The sequence below is a fragment of the Phocoena sinus genome, chromosome 17 (genome assembly GCF_008692025.1).
Source record: "Phocoena sinus isolate mPhoSin1 chromosome 17, mPhoSin1.pri, whole genome shotgun sequence".
In the NCBI taxonomy this organism is placed as follows: domain Eukaryota; kingdom Metazoa; phylum Chordata; class Mammalia; order Artiodactyla; family Phocoenidae; genus Phocoena; species Phocoena sinus.
The window spans coordinates 63,303,515-63,317,350 of record NC_045779.1 but is presented as its reverse complement, the minus strand read 5'-3'; the positions used below and the strand labels follow the sequence as shown (position 1 = coordinate 63,317,350).

At 49.0% G+C, this 13,836-nt stretch overlaps 1 long non-coding RNA gene across 5 annotated transcripts; it reads left to right on the top strand.

The window, feature by feature from the left end:
• The first annotated feature begins 59 nt into the window (after nt 1-59).
• Nucleotides 60-12,986, top strand: LOC116742706. Of its 5 annotated transcripts, none has more exons than XR_004346544.1 (6): nt 60-785; nt 1,195-2,165; nt 3,104-3,193; nt 8,973-9,106; nt 11,724-12,363; nt 12,755-12,986. It is a non-coding gene; the product is annotated as an uncharacterized LOC116742706 (long non-coding RNA). The 5 variants fall into 5 exon arrangements; XR_004346542.1 differs by having other exon boundaries at nt 60-1,373; nt 1,708-2,165; XR_004346543.1 differs by having other exon boundaries at nt 60-2,165; nt 11,724-11,838; nt 12,166-12,363.
• Nucleotides 12,987-13,836: the final 850 nt, after the last annotated feature.

The window sequence follows — 13,836 nt, the reverse complement described above, 5'->3', positions numbered from 1 at the left end:
CTCCCCATTCTCTGGAAAAGCCCTCTTTCCCATCTCTCTTCCTTATTGTGTTGCAGTGGTCATGCTTGAACAGAACCCCCAGAGAGGTTCCATTTCTGGGGCCGGCGCTGATCTGTTGGAAGCGGCGGCTGCTTGGAATACTATCTGGAGAAGAATCTTGGGCTGTGTCCGGGCCCGCGGACCGATGGGATCAGTCTGTCTAGGTGCTGGTGGGGCAGGTGGCCGCAGGCGTGTTTGAAGTAGATGAACTGTGCTCGCTTCGGCAGCACATATACTAAAATTGAAGTAGATGAACTGCTAAGGGAGAAGCCACTTTTTCTTTCCAGGTCAGGCCATGGTCAATTCCATGTCAATGGAATGCAAAACCTAGAGTCCTGATGTTACTGAATCAGGTCTGACTGCTTGATGCGTAAAAATCAATATTCCAGAGAGAGACAAAAGTTGGTGAAAAGGAAAACTGCCTTTAATCAGAATGCTGGCAATCTGGGGAAATGGACCCAGTGTCCCCAAAACCCACCTCTCAAAATTCTGCTCAGCCATGGAGTTTGTGAAGGGAAAAGGGGAAGTAATCTCAATCATTGACATAGGGAGTCAGAGTTGTCGCCATCCCTCCCTGTGTGCAGGCTTGTCGGCTCCTTGTGATTCTTCCGCAGGTGCTCTCTTGTTCACACAGTTTGTTCGTGAGATTGCTGAAAGAAAAGCTAGGGAAGAGATCTGGTCATCGGCTGATTACTTATTCTTCATTTCTAATTTGATCTATGGAAAGAACCAACAGATTAGACAAGGTGTGGTATGATCAAAAGATTTGAAAGGTGTGCTAGGGCCGAGGTGAGTAGGGCATGAGGCGCCTGGTTGAGGTTAGTGACAGGACAAAGGGGCCTCCTGCAGAGAGCTCTTTCCTGCCCAAAGCTGCTTACACGGACTGCCTTTGATGGGGTTCTTCCAGAAACAGACTAGGATTCAAGTACAAGTAGCTAACTGGGAGGTGATCCCAAGATGCTCTGGTAGGGGAGCAGAGGAGTGAGACAGGAAGCGGGGGGGGGGAAGCTGCTCGGGGCAGGGTACATTAAGGAGCATGTCACCATTGTGGACATCTGGGATTTATGAACATCTGTGGGAACGTCTGGGCTCTGGTCCTGCCAGGGACCTCCAGGAGATGGTATAGAATACATCTCAGACTTTTCCTACCCAAAGGCTGAGAAAACTGCAGAATCTATCTACCAACCCCCACTGATCGTTGGTCCAGGGCTGCTTCTGGGGCTGCATTAGTTCCCCAGCCCTACTGGCCAGTTCTGTGGGCTCACCAAGCACAGCCCTGGAGCCCGAGAAAGCCTGCAGGCAGAAGTCGCAGGCGCAAAGGACAAGCTAACGAGGTAAGAGCGGGGCCCTGACAATATCCGCTATGAGAATTATGGCAGGAAACTAGGATTGAGTGGTCTTCAAACAGCTGGCACGTGGTAAGAGCCAGATGCCTCTCTGCGGCACATCTATCTACTCTTTGGAGGACAGTGCTATATATAAGCATCTGTAACCCCACAAAAGCTGTGGAGGGAGGCTGTCTGGAAGTAGAGCAGTGTTTTTAAATGCACAGTCCAAGAAAGAGAAAGGCGATTTAAAAGGGATTTCTTCTCTTTGAAGGATATAGAAGGAATCTAATTCAAGACCTCGGGCACCCTTCCCCTTATTCCACTTTATCTCCTTCCACAGGGCCTGGAACCTTGATGGGGACAAAGCTAATACCCTCTCTGTCTTTGGTGCCCCTGGCTCCGCACGCCCTCCCTTCTGCCAGCTCCCTGCTTGTGCAGATTGACTTCACCTCTTGCCCACATTCTCCTTGGACCTTCCCTCCTCTCCATCTCCTCTGGGTCCTCAGCCCACTCTCCAATCTGTGTCATCAAATCCAGTCCCCAGTCTGGTGAGGGGATAATAATCCATGGGATTTGTGCTGGTTCACTCCGAGGCCCAGAAGCTGTCAATGGCTCGCAGTTGCCTGGCACGTTGAGCACCAAGTCTCGAGCCTAGCCTTTGGGGCCCTGCCTGTCTGTGATCTGTGTGAACACTGCAGCCTGACCTCTCCTTCACTTGGCCGTCATCGAGTCCTCCCTGCACGCTGGCTCTCTGAGCTAAGGGACACATGGAGGATGAGGCTTCGTCTCACAGATGAGGTAAGCAAGTTTCAGAGAAGTTGAGTAACTTGCCCAGCTAGTAAGTGGCAGAGCGCGACACAGGCCCTCCAAAGCCAGTGCACTTTCCACTGTGCCAAGCTTCACCCTCCCTTCCTTTCCCGGGTCCCTTTCCACTCTCAGAACAATCCAAGTCCTCTTATCAGTTCCAGAAAGTGTGTATGGGAGAAGGACAGAAGTGGGTAGATGTTCTGGGGCTCACCTTTCACCTGGGCCTGATTCTCTTTGGTAGATGAATAAATGATGGGAGGTCCCTCTGAGACAGAGGCAGGTCTCCGTGGCCTGTGGGGGCCATTTTCACTAGTCTACTTGCACAGTAGCTATCTTTTTTTTTTTTAAAGACTCTTTGAGTGGAACTTTCCCCTCAAGCTGCTGGAGGAAGAAGAGCCCTGCTTCTCCTGTCCCCAGCTCCCTGCCCTTACGCAGACCCCAGGGACTCTATCAAATCCTTTAGAATAGACAGCAAATGCAGTCTCTGTGTGCTGTCCCATCTTTGCCCCCGTTCCTGCACTCCTGGCAGACCGTTACTAGTTGATCATAGAACTTCTTCCCTATGAGCTGGGAACCATCCCCTCACTGCTCTTTACGGGGCTCAAAGAGAAGTTCTCACCTAGAAGGAGTCTTGGATGTACTGATGAGAAAACCGTACATCCAAGATGTACTGATGAGAAAACTGTTGCCCAGAAAGGGAAAGTGACTGTTCTCAAAGTCACACAGCTGGCCAGTGACTGTCATCAGCGTTGGCCCTCCCCTCCTCTGCAGCCCCAGCCATGTGAAATGTCATCATTCTTGCTGGATCTGCTGGCTGAAATAACAAATTTCTCCCCTGGGATTGCACTTCTGGACCAGGAAGTCTGGCCAGCTGTTGAGCCACATTGTCATACGCTGAGAAATCCTTATCAAAGAGCCTTTGATTCCAGGCACTGTGGATTATGGACAGCTTACTTCCCTTCTTCCATCCTGTGACCTGAAGTGTAGTCTCTCTGATTCATGAGGATACTGACAAAGAGGTAAGGAATGAGAAGCCAGTCTCTTGTTAGCAATTGAGTGGTGTTTGGGGCTTCCTGAGAATTCCATTTGTCTAGGGCCATGGTTCTCAACAGGGGGCGATTTTGCCCATCTAGGGGGGGATGTGGCAGTGTCTGGAGACATTGTTGGTTGTCACAGCTTGGAGGGGTGATGAAGCCACTGGCATCAAGTGGGTATAAGCCAGGGATGCTGCTACACCCTGCAGTGCACAGGACAGCCCCCACCGTAAAGAACTATCTGGCCCCAAATGTCAGTAGTGCTAAGACTGAGGAACCCTGGCCTAGGGCCCGGGGAATGACTAGTGAAATGACTGGCCCTCGCCCATGTAGGAGGTCCAGTCCCCTGCCTTTGCTCAGCCCGCCCCCTCAGCTGGAAGTCCTTGCTTCCCCCAACACAATTTATTCAAATCCTTCTCTGCATTCAAGGTCTCTCCCGATTCCCATCTATGGGAGGGAGCCTTTCCTGACTATTCCTAAACAGCCTTAACTGCTTCTCCTCTGAGCCTACAAGGTGCTTCTAGAACTTGTCTCAGTCAGTCTTGTACTAGTGATGGGTGCACTTCCCCATCTCCCACTGCATTTAATTCCTTGAGTGGTGCAAAGTCAAAAAGCTTCCATGCCCTTGGAATCAGGCACAGCTGTGTTCAGATTGTGCCTGTGATAATATGTGACCTCGGGTAGGTAACTTAGAGGACCTGCCTGAACTTCACTTTTCTGTCCATATAACCACAGAACACTTTTGGAACATGTCCTAAGTACCAGGTGCTGTTCTACATGCTCTACGTGTGTAAACTCATTCAATCCTCACAGCAGCCCTGTGAGTAAGTGCTATTATGACCAGTTCTGTTTCATGGATGAAGGAAACTGAAACACAGAGGTTACCTGACTACCAAGTTCACTGGCCGGGAAGTGGCTGCTCCAGGAGCCGCAGACGGGTGGTCTGGTCCCTCTGGTAACCACAGTGCCTTCTGCCTCCTTGACGGGATGAGCCTCAGAGGGTGTGAGGTCTAAGGGAGAAGGCCTGCGTGATGAGTGGTCCAAACTTGCCCAGTTTCTGCTCTGCTCTTCAGCCTAATACAGCACCAATATATCTTCCGGAATATTGTCGATATTATATGATACACTGCATCCTGTCACAGCCCTGCAATGTCTTTGTAAAACCGAGGCACAGGGAGGTTAAGTAAATTCCTCAAGAGCCCAACTGCAGAGCCTGGATTGGGTTTGTCTCCAAAGACCTGGCTCCTATCTGCACCCAAATTCTGTAATTGCTGGTGTAAGTGAAAATCTCCTCCTTTAGACTGTGAGCGATTTGAGGCGGGGGACCGGGACAGGTTAGGCACGACTTAGCTTCCCCAGCGCCTCTCCCACTTTGGGGCTGCACGTGGTAGGCATTCAATGAATGTTTGTTAGGTGAATAAACGGCTCAGAGCTTCTGGGGCAGAGGCCCGCTTGCACAGGCAGAAGGTGCTCAGATAGGATTCCAGAGCTTGTCTGTGGGGCAGCTGGGGGCTGAGAGCTTGGGCTGTGGGCCCAGGAACCTGGAGGAACAGGGCGCCTGTTTGAGCTCCCGGAGCTCCTGCCAGCCTCTCCCTACCACATCCCCATCAAGGCCTGCAGCAGCAAGAAAATTGTACGCTTGCATTACCCAGCGACCCAAGAAGTGCAATTAAGTTGAAAATTAGTTGGCATAATTAATTAGACGGGTAAATAGCTCCCTGTCAACACCAGTCAATCCATTCTGCATATAATCAGCTCAGTGCAGGCAGGCCAGAGCTCAAGCAGCTGCTGCTACTGCTGGCAGGCCAGGGCCTAGGGTGGGAGCAGAAATGGGACAGGGTGTCCAGCCAGGTACCCTAAACCCAACCCACCCCCAGGTCCTTCTACAACTGCTTTTCGTGGGAGCAGCCTCCTGGCAAGTCCATCTTCGGCACCCAGCAAAGCCACAGCTTAACTCCCAGGAAGCCACAGCTGCAAAGTCCCTTTGCTCCCTCAAGTTTCCTACTTTCGAGTTCCCGGTCCATTGCTCGAGGTTTCTGACATGCATAAAAACCACAAAGAGCTCCCTTTTCTTGGCTAATAAATTTGCAGATGCTTTTTAAAAAATTAAAGTATAACTTAGATGCAGTAAAATTTACCCTTGTTACTGTACAGCTTTATGAGTTTTGAGGAATGTGTACAGTTGTATAACTGTAACCGAGCAGGACCCTACAGGGTCTTCCTGGGACAGACCTCCCCATGTCCTCAGGCTGCCTCTTGTTTGTAGAAAAACTTCAGCTTCCTAGGCCTTCCCCAAGTTCCAAAGAATAAATTTAATCAGAGAAGTGATAAAAGGCAAAAGCAAAGGAAAACAGTCAAGCAAGACAAAATAATAGTTTAGCCATTGTTTAATGGCTGAAGTCAAGGACATCTAACTCCTCCTCAAGGACTATAGAGAATATTCTGAGCCGTGTCCTTTGAGCCATTTAGCAGATACTGAAACCCCCATCAGGTGGAAGGGTTAACTGCATGCTGCCCACAAGCACATAGACCCCAGACCAGTTGGAACCAGAAGGTTGATGATGTTGACTCCTGATTACCTCACCACCAACCAATCAGAAAAATGTCCACGAGCTGACCACACACCCTGCAACCCCTCTCCCTCATCCTATCGTTATTTATTTATTTATTTTGCGGTATGCGGGCCTCTCACTGTTGTGGCCTCTCTTGTTGCGGAGCACAGGCTCCGGATGCGCAGGCCCAGAGGCCATGGCTCACGGGCCCAGCCGCTCTGCGGCATGTGGGATCTTCCCAGACTGGGACACGAACCTGGGTCCCCTGCATTGGCAGGCGGACTCCCAACCACTGCGCCACCAGGGAAGCCCCCACGTCCTATCTTTAAAAACCTTTCCCTGAAACCCATTGGGGAGATCAGGTCTTATAAGCAAGCACTAGCTGCCTGGACTCCTTGCTTGGCGCCCTGCAATAAACGCTGCCCTTTCCTTCACCACAACCCAGTGTCATTGGATTGGCTTTACTGGGTGTGGGTGAGTGGACCCAAGTATGCTTCAGTAACATAACCACCAGCATGATTAAGATCTAGAATCCTTCCATCACCACACAAAAAAATCCCCATTCCCTTCTATAGTCAACTGCTTCCCCCACCCCCAGCCCCTGGCAACTACTGATCAGTTATCTCTCCCAAAAGTTTTACCTAGGGACTTCCCTGGTGGTCCAGTGGTTAAGACTCTGCCCTTCCACTGCAGGGGGCATGGGTTCAATCCCTGGTTGGGGAACTAAAGATCTCATGTGGTGTTGCCAAAAATAATTTTAAAAAATAATAATAAAATAGAGAAGTTTAAAAAACAAACAACAACAAAAACCTCAATATTAAAAAAAAAAAAGTTTTGCCTATTCCAGAATGTCCTATAAATGGAATCATATAGCGTGAGCCTTTTGAATCTGGTTTCTTTGTCTTAGCATAATGCACTTGGGATACATTCATATTGTGGTGTGTGTCCCTGCTTAGCTACTTTTTATGGCTGAGTCATGTTTCATTGCATGCATGTACCACGTTTTGTTTATCCCTTTCCCAGTTGAAGGACATTTGGTTGTTTCTAGTTTGGGGCATTTATGAATAAAGCCACTGTAAATGCTCATACAGAGGTTTTCGTATGAACATAAATCTTCATTTCACTTAGATAAATACCTAGGAACAAGATGGCTGGGTCTACAGTAGGTGTATAGATAACTTTGTAAGAAACTGACAAACTGTTTTCTAGGATCCTGTACCATTTTACGTGCCCACCATCCACATAGGAGGCTTCTGGCAGCCCCATATCTTTGTTACTGCACAGACGTTACAAAATGATGACATCCAGTGCTGGTGACAGCAGGGCCAGCTCCATAATTTACGTGGCCCAATTCAAAATGAAAATGTGAGGCCCCTTGTTTCAAACAAAAGGAAAAAGTGCCATTAATGGTATTAAAATAGAAAGTTTTTTCCTTTCTTCTGTAGTCTTTCTCTCATCTTCTCATGGTATTTTTTTAAATTTGCTATTTAATGTTTTAAGTAAAGAAAAACTAAAATTAAAAATTATTAGCATGAACTTTGCCATTTACCATTTATTTTTATATTGTGCAATGCCATTTTTTAAAAAGACGTTTTTTCTTTCTTTATTTCTGGCCGCAGCTTGTAGGATCTTAGTTCCCTGACCAGGGATCAAACCCAGGCCCATGGCAGTGAAAGTGCTGACTCATAACCACTGGACCAGCAGAGAATTCCCATGTGCAAAGCCATTATAGATGCAAATATGAGAGCTTTTAACTTGTATGTAGAATCACTGAAATTACATAGTCTGTGTTTCATTTATACATGCATGTGTATTTTGTTCTTAGAAAGTAGAAATGCTGCAGGTGGCCAAATGATCAGAACCTGCCCAAGGTGGCCATTGGGCTGCCAGGTGAATCAGGGCTCTCCCTCCGAGCTGGGCTGGGAAACTCTTCCTCTGGTTTTGTTCTTCTGAAAATAACTCTATTGGCTTTTGCTTTTGTTTTGTGAATATTATGGGTTCATTATAAAAATTTGGGGAAAACAAGCAAAAATAAATAAAATGCATTAAAATGAAAGAAAAAACTCAAACATCTTCCATAGCCACACCATTAGACATTGTAATTTTTTAAATATAAATTTATTTATTTATTTATTTTTGGCTGTGTTGGGTCTTCGTTGCTGCATGCGTGGGCTTTCTCTTGTTGCGGCGAGCGGGGGCTACTCTTTGTTGTGGTGCACGGGCTCCTCATTGCGGTGGCTTCTCTTGTTGCGGAGCATGGGCTCTAGGCGCACGGGCTTCAGTAGTTGTGGCACGTGGGCTCAGTAGTTGTGGTGCACGGGCTTAGTTGCTCCGCGGCATGTGGGATCTTCCCGGACCAGGGCTCGAACCCGTGACCCCTGCATTGGCAGGTGGATTCTTAGCCACTGCACTGTAATTTTTAACATTTTCTTGTGTGTTGTGGCAACAATGTAGATTAGATCCTGCAGAACCCACTGCAATCCCCTCTCATGTGCTTTCCCATGGCATCTGGGAAGCTCAAAACTCTTTTTCCCAGGCCTCCCAAAAGCAGAGCTCTGCGTGGAACCCAAGCTCTGACAGGCAGCAGCATCCTCACATGACTTGGAAGGTTTTTCTGTGGCAGCAGCTTAAGCAGACAGGAACACTGATGCTAGTCCAAGGCGTCAGAGGTGGAGAGCGGCGGCAGCAGGAAGGCTTCCACTGGAACAGTCCATGGTGGGGCTGGGCATCTTCCTGGCTGGGTTGTTTTCTGCAGCATCCAAGTGTGGTTCCCTAGGCCTCCTGGGAATTTTGTAGTGAACTAAGTCTCTGCAACAAACCCCTTTCTACTTAACCAGTTAGAGTGGATTCTGTTGTCTGCAATGAAGAACTCAACCTTTGGGTCTCAGCTTAACTTTTATTGTCTCCTTCATAGCACTTACCAAAATATGGAATTGCCTTGTTTATATATTTGTTTACCTACTTAGTGTCTTTTAATGAGGAGGAACCAGTTCTGTCTTGTTCACCACTTTGATCGCAGTGGCTATCCCACAGCAGCACTTGGTAGGTAATCTGTTGGGTGAAATAATTGGTCACCTTCCAGCACCCCTTACCCCAAGAGAGAGCAGAAACACTAGCCTCACCACTTCTGTGGACCAAGTGGGCTGTATTCCCTCTATGTGTACAACTGCTCCCCACTGCCACCAACGCTTGCTGATTGCCTCTTTTTGCAGAGAAATGCAATGTTGTAGAAGATTCCCACTTGCACCCCTCTTTGTTGCTAGTGACTTAAAAAGACTATAAGGATGAATCAGCTCACTGTGGCCAGCTCCCTGCTTCCCTTCAATGAGCAAAGCCCTGCTCTGTGGTGAGTATACGTGTCTGTGTGTGATAGCTGGGGACAGATTTCTGAATAGAATAAGACCCACAGACTCAGGAGGGCAAACATTATATCATTCATTCATTCCACAAACACGTACCAAGTGCCTCCTATGCATGTATGTGCAAGGTGCTGGAAGGGATCCAGACCTCCCAATAAATGCCCCTTTGTAATCAGACTTTCTCCTTTTGGCCATCAGGCTGTCACCTAAATTAGTTGAAGTCTCTAAGCTTTTAATTATGAGCCTGATAATGCAACTTTCCCATGGGGTTGTGCAATTTCAGGCACAAACCCTACGTTTGAAATGCAGGTGTAGGAATAGATGTTAGTGACATGATTTGAAAGGATTACTGTGCAAGCAGCCCAGCCCCTGGATGCCTGCCGACTTCAGGCTGGAGCCACGACACCCATGAGCTCTGTGATGAAGGTGGCCTCATGGCTCTGCATCCCAGCACTGCTTGGGGTGCCAGGACATATACCGTGACCTCTGTCATTGCCATTACACCTGCTGGAACTGTGGGCAAAACCACCGCCCTGTTCCAGGTCTGAACCTGGAAGGGGCAGGCCCAGTTCCTTGTGGCCCCAGGGCTGCTGGGACCACACCTACCACCACCTGTCTCACCTGTCAGAGGGGGTGGGGTGGGAGGGCGCTGAGAGGTGAGTGCTGTAACCCTTTCCTCTCCTCTGGCTAGGGGACCTCGCTGTATGTGGAGCATGGGAGATGGACCTGAATGTGTTTCTGGCCAGTTCATGGAAAGGCCTGCTTGGTTATTGAAATCAGAGCCTGCCCATCTTTGGAACTAGGAATGAGGTCTTTGATCAGGCTAAAATTTGGGGATCTAGAAATGAACCCACTGCAGCGTCTGCCCTCAAGGAAAGACAAGCAAATACAGTAGAATGTGAGAAGCCTTTTCTGTCATCATCAAATGCTCAAGGGCCCACCATGGGCTCTGCAGAGCCTATAGCATGACCCTCACTGTGGCCATGCCTACAGTCCAGTGGGAAAAACGGCAAATGAAAAGTCAGGACATTGAGCTGGGATGAGTGTTAAGGTCAGAGAAGCAAGAGCCAGGAGCGTAGAGAGCGGGGGTGGTGGTGGGGGGGTGGGGGGGTGGGGGTGGTTGTGGGGGTGGGGGGGCGGACCTAGCCTGGGGTCAGGAGGCCTGTCTGAGGTCCCGAAGGTTGGAGGCATTAGCTGGGGGAGGTGGGAGGGAATGGGTGCCCCAGGGGTGCAGGGGTTGGGTGTGTGCTGGGGGGGCACAAGAGTGGGAAGAGGTGAGCCCAGAGGTCAGACCCTGGTGGGAGGGTGCACGGCAAGAGGACTTGGGTCTTTATCTCATGGATGTGGGAGCTACAGAAGCTGTCACGCGGACAGAGAGGAGGCCAGACAAGCGTTTTCTGTGACGGCTGCCTCTGGCCTCAGTGTGGCAAGAACACAGCCCCTCAGGGAACATCCTGGCAGTCAGGGGCGAGGCCCTCTTCCTCCTGGGTGCTCTGTCAGCACGGCTCAGAGCAGTGACTCTCAGAAGCTTCCAGCAACAGGCTGACTCATGCGGTGGCAGCCGCTCGCCCAAAGACGGAGCTGGAAGGGCCATGGCCTGGCGCTGCCCGGGACAGATGGCAGAGACGTGCCAGCTGCTCCCTGCAGGGCGTTTCTGAGGAAAACCCCCTCCCGCCCCACGCGCGGCCTCCGCTGCCTCCCTGAACTTGCCCAACTGGCTGCGCCCTGGCTTCTGGCTTGTCACAGCCAGAATAACCAGATGGGACCTGTGGGACCGCGGCCAAGCCCTGCCACGTTATCGAGTCCTGGCTGGGAAGGGGTCAGGTCTGGGAAACCTCTGCCCCCTCTCAAAGCACCGTGGGAGAATCCACACCCCAAACTGGTCCCTTCTCTCCAGCCTCCTTCCTCCCCCAGTGAGCTTTCTCCTCACTTAGCCTCTTGACTCCCTCTATATTTTCAATTTTTATTTATTGACTTTTGTAAGCAGAGGGAACTGGAAAGGAGCTGAGAGTCACAGTGAGCCTGATTCTGAAGCCCACTCACCCCAACTTCCCTCCCACTGGACCAGATGGAGACCATGCCCCGTGGGGGAGGATCGAAGTGCAGGGAGAGGTCAGGGGTGAAAAGAAGAGCTCTTAACAGTGGTAACTGCCCTAGCACAGGCAAACGCCCAGAACCTCTGGCCTTCACCCTCAGATAAATGGGAAATGCCTCATGTGCTCCCTGCGGGCTGAAACAGCAAACCCACCTGAATCCAGGACAGAACAGAGTTTTCAGCTGCCCACAAGCTCCTCACATGTCCATTGTTAAAGGTGTACAAGAATGTTCGCTACAGTCATTGTTACTAATTGGGAAGAATTCGATGTTCTAGAATCAGAAGACCTGGAGCAGCTCGGGCTGCGAGGACCAAGTACCACAGGCTGAGGGTGGAGGGGTCAGGGGTGGGGTGGGGCTTAAACCACGGTAATTTGTTCTCTCGCAGTTCTGAAGGCAGGAAGGCCGAGATCAAGGTGTTGGAAGGGTTGGTTTCTTCTAAGGCCTCCCTCCTTGGCTGGCAGACGGCCACCTTCCTTCTGAGTCTTCATCTGATCTTCCCCCGGGCAGGTCTGCATCCTAATCTCCTGTTCTCAGAAACAGTTTCACTGCGGTTACAAAGAACAAGGAAGATCTATATGTATTGACAGGGAAAGAGTTCCCAGCTTATTGTTAAGTGGAAAAAGTAAGTCACTGGACAATATGATACTGATATCAGTGGTTCCCTCTAGAGAGGTAACAGTATTGGGGTAAGGGTGGGGTGAGGGAGACATTTATATGTGTAAGTCTGTGCAGAGATTGGATTACTGTTCTCAATTCTTCACTCCCCTCCTTGCCCTGGCTTTGCAGCTTCTCCCCTGTGGGCTGGGTATATCTCCCTGGCCCGTGGATGTTGAACTTGGCCAGGTGACTTGGTTTGGCCAATAGAATTTGGATGGAGGTGCCCAGAGCCAGAGGCCTTAAATGTGCTTGCTTGGTATAGTTTGGTCTCTCAGGCTTCTGTGACCCTCAGTGAGAAGAAGGCACCTCAGGAAATGGCTGACCATGAAGACCACAGTCTTTAAGACTGACCTTCCTGCTGCCAATGGAGACCATGAAGACATGACAAGAAGGGCTGAACCGAACCACAGCCTGGCGCTAGCCCAGCCGACAACACACCTGTGAGCAAGAAAAATACATGCTTACCTGGAGAACATTAATGCTGAATCAAGTAAGCCAGACACAAAAGGACGAATATCGTATGATCCCACATACATGAAATATCTAGAACAGGCAAATTCACAGACAGAAACTAGATTAGAAGCTACCAGGGGAGGAGAATGAGGGGAGAGAGGGGAAAGAAGGGCTATTACTTAATGGGCACAGAGTTTCTGCTTGGGGGGATGAAAAGGTTTTGAAAACAGATGTTATGATAGTTGCACAACATCACAAATGTACTTAATGCCACTGAATTGGACACTTAAGATGGTTAAAGTGGTAAATTTTGTGTTATGTATATCTCATACCACAATTTTAAAAAATAATAATGTAATATACCAAAAATACATTGAATTGTACACCTTACTTTTAAAAATATTTGTTTATTTACTTATTTTCCTTAGGCTGTGTCGGGTCTTAGTTGTGGCACACAGAGTCTTTGCTGAGGCATGCAGGATTCCCTCTAGTTGTGGTGCGGTGGCCTCGCAGCATGTGGGATCTGAGTTCCCTGACCAGGGATTGAACCCATGTCCCCTGAATTAAAAGGCAGATTCTTTACCACTGGACCACCAGGGAAGTGCCTGAATTATATACAGTTTAAACAAGTAAATTGTATGGCAGGAGAATTATATTTCAATAAAGCTATTCAAAAAGAAACCCACATTGTTTAAGCCATTACGTTTTGGGTGATTTGTTAAGCAGCGCTGTGCAGCACTAGCTGACTGATACAGTATGTATGCATGTGTTTTATAATGAGCACATATTATTTGTGTAATAAAAATATGCAAAATCAGAATTTATCGGGTTCCCTCCGAACAGGCCCCTCTTTTCTGTTTTCCTGCCCAGTGGTGGCACCAGGGCATTTATGGACATTGCTCCTCTGAATTTGGAGTGACATTTTGCTTCTCTCTTTATTCTTGGCGGTAACCCAGACCCAAATCCTGGCCGTTCCTGTAGACTGTGTCTCCACTCGTCTCTGCAGCATCTCCCAGAACATGTTTTCATCTCCCTTGGCCTGGATTGTTTCCTGGCTTCCCAGGTGGTCTCCCTGCCAGGGTCTATCCAGGCCATGGGGGAAGAATAATTTGCAATCTGTTTCCAGTACATTACTCTGCTCAGCCAGCCCTGAGCCTGCCTCTCAACACACACACACACACACACACACACACACACGCTTTTCATCTGTAAAGAAGGCTTACGACAGCCTCTGCTGCCCATCAGAACAAATCTAAGCCCCTCAAATGTCACCTGGATATGCACCTCATGGGTACGATGTGATGATGTCCCAAAATTGATCAGCTGGAGAAAAAGCTGCTGTAGGCGGTCGGGCCTCTGCTCCCTTCCTGTCTCTCCTTCATATCTGTTCTTTCTCCACCTTCAGGATTTTATGGAAGATGAGAAAACCTCCAGTGCTGCAAATAAAGGGAATGTTCAGTTCAAAACATTGGTTTAGAAGTTGAGAACGTGAAAGACGCTAATGACTAAT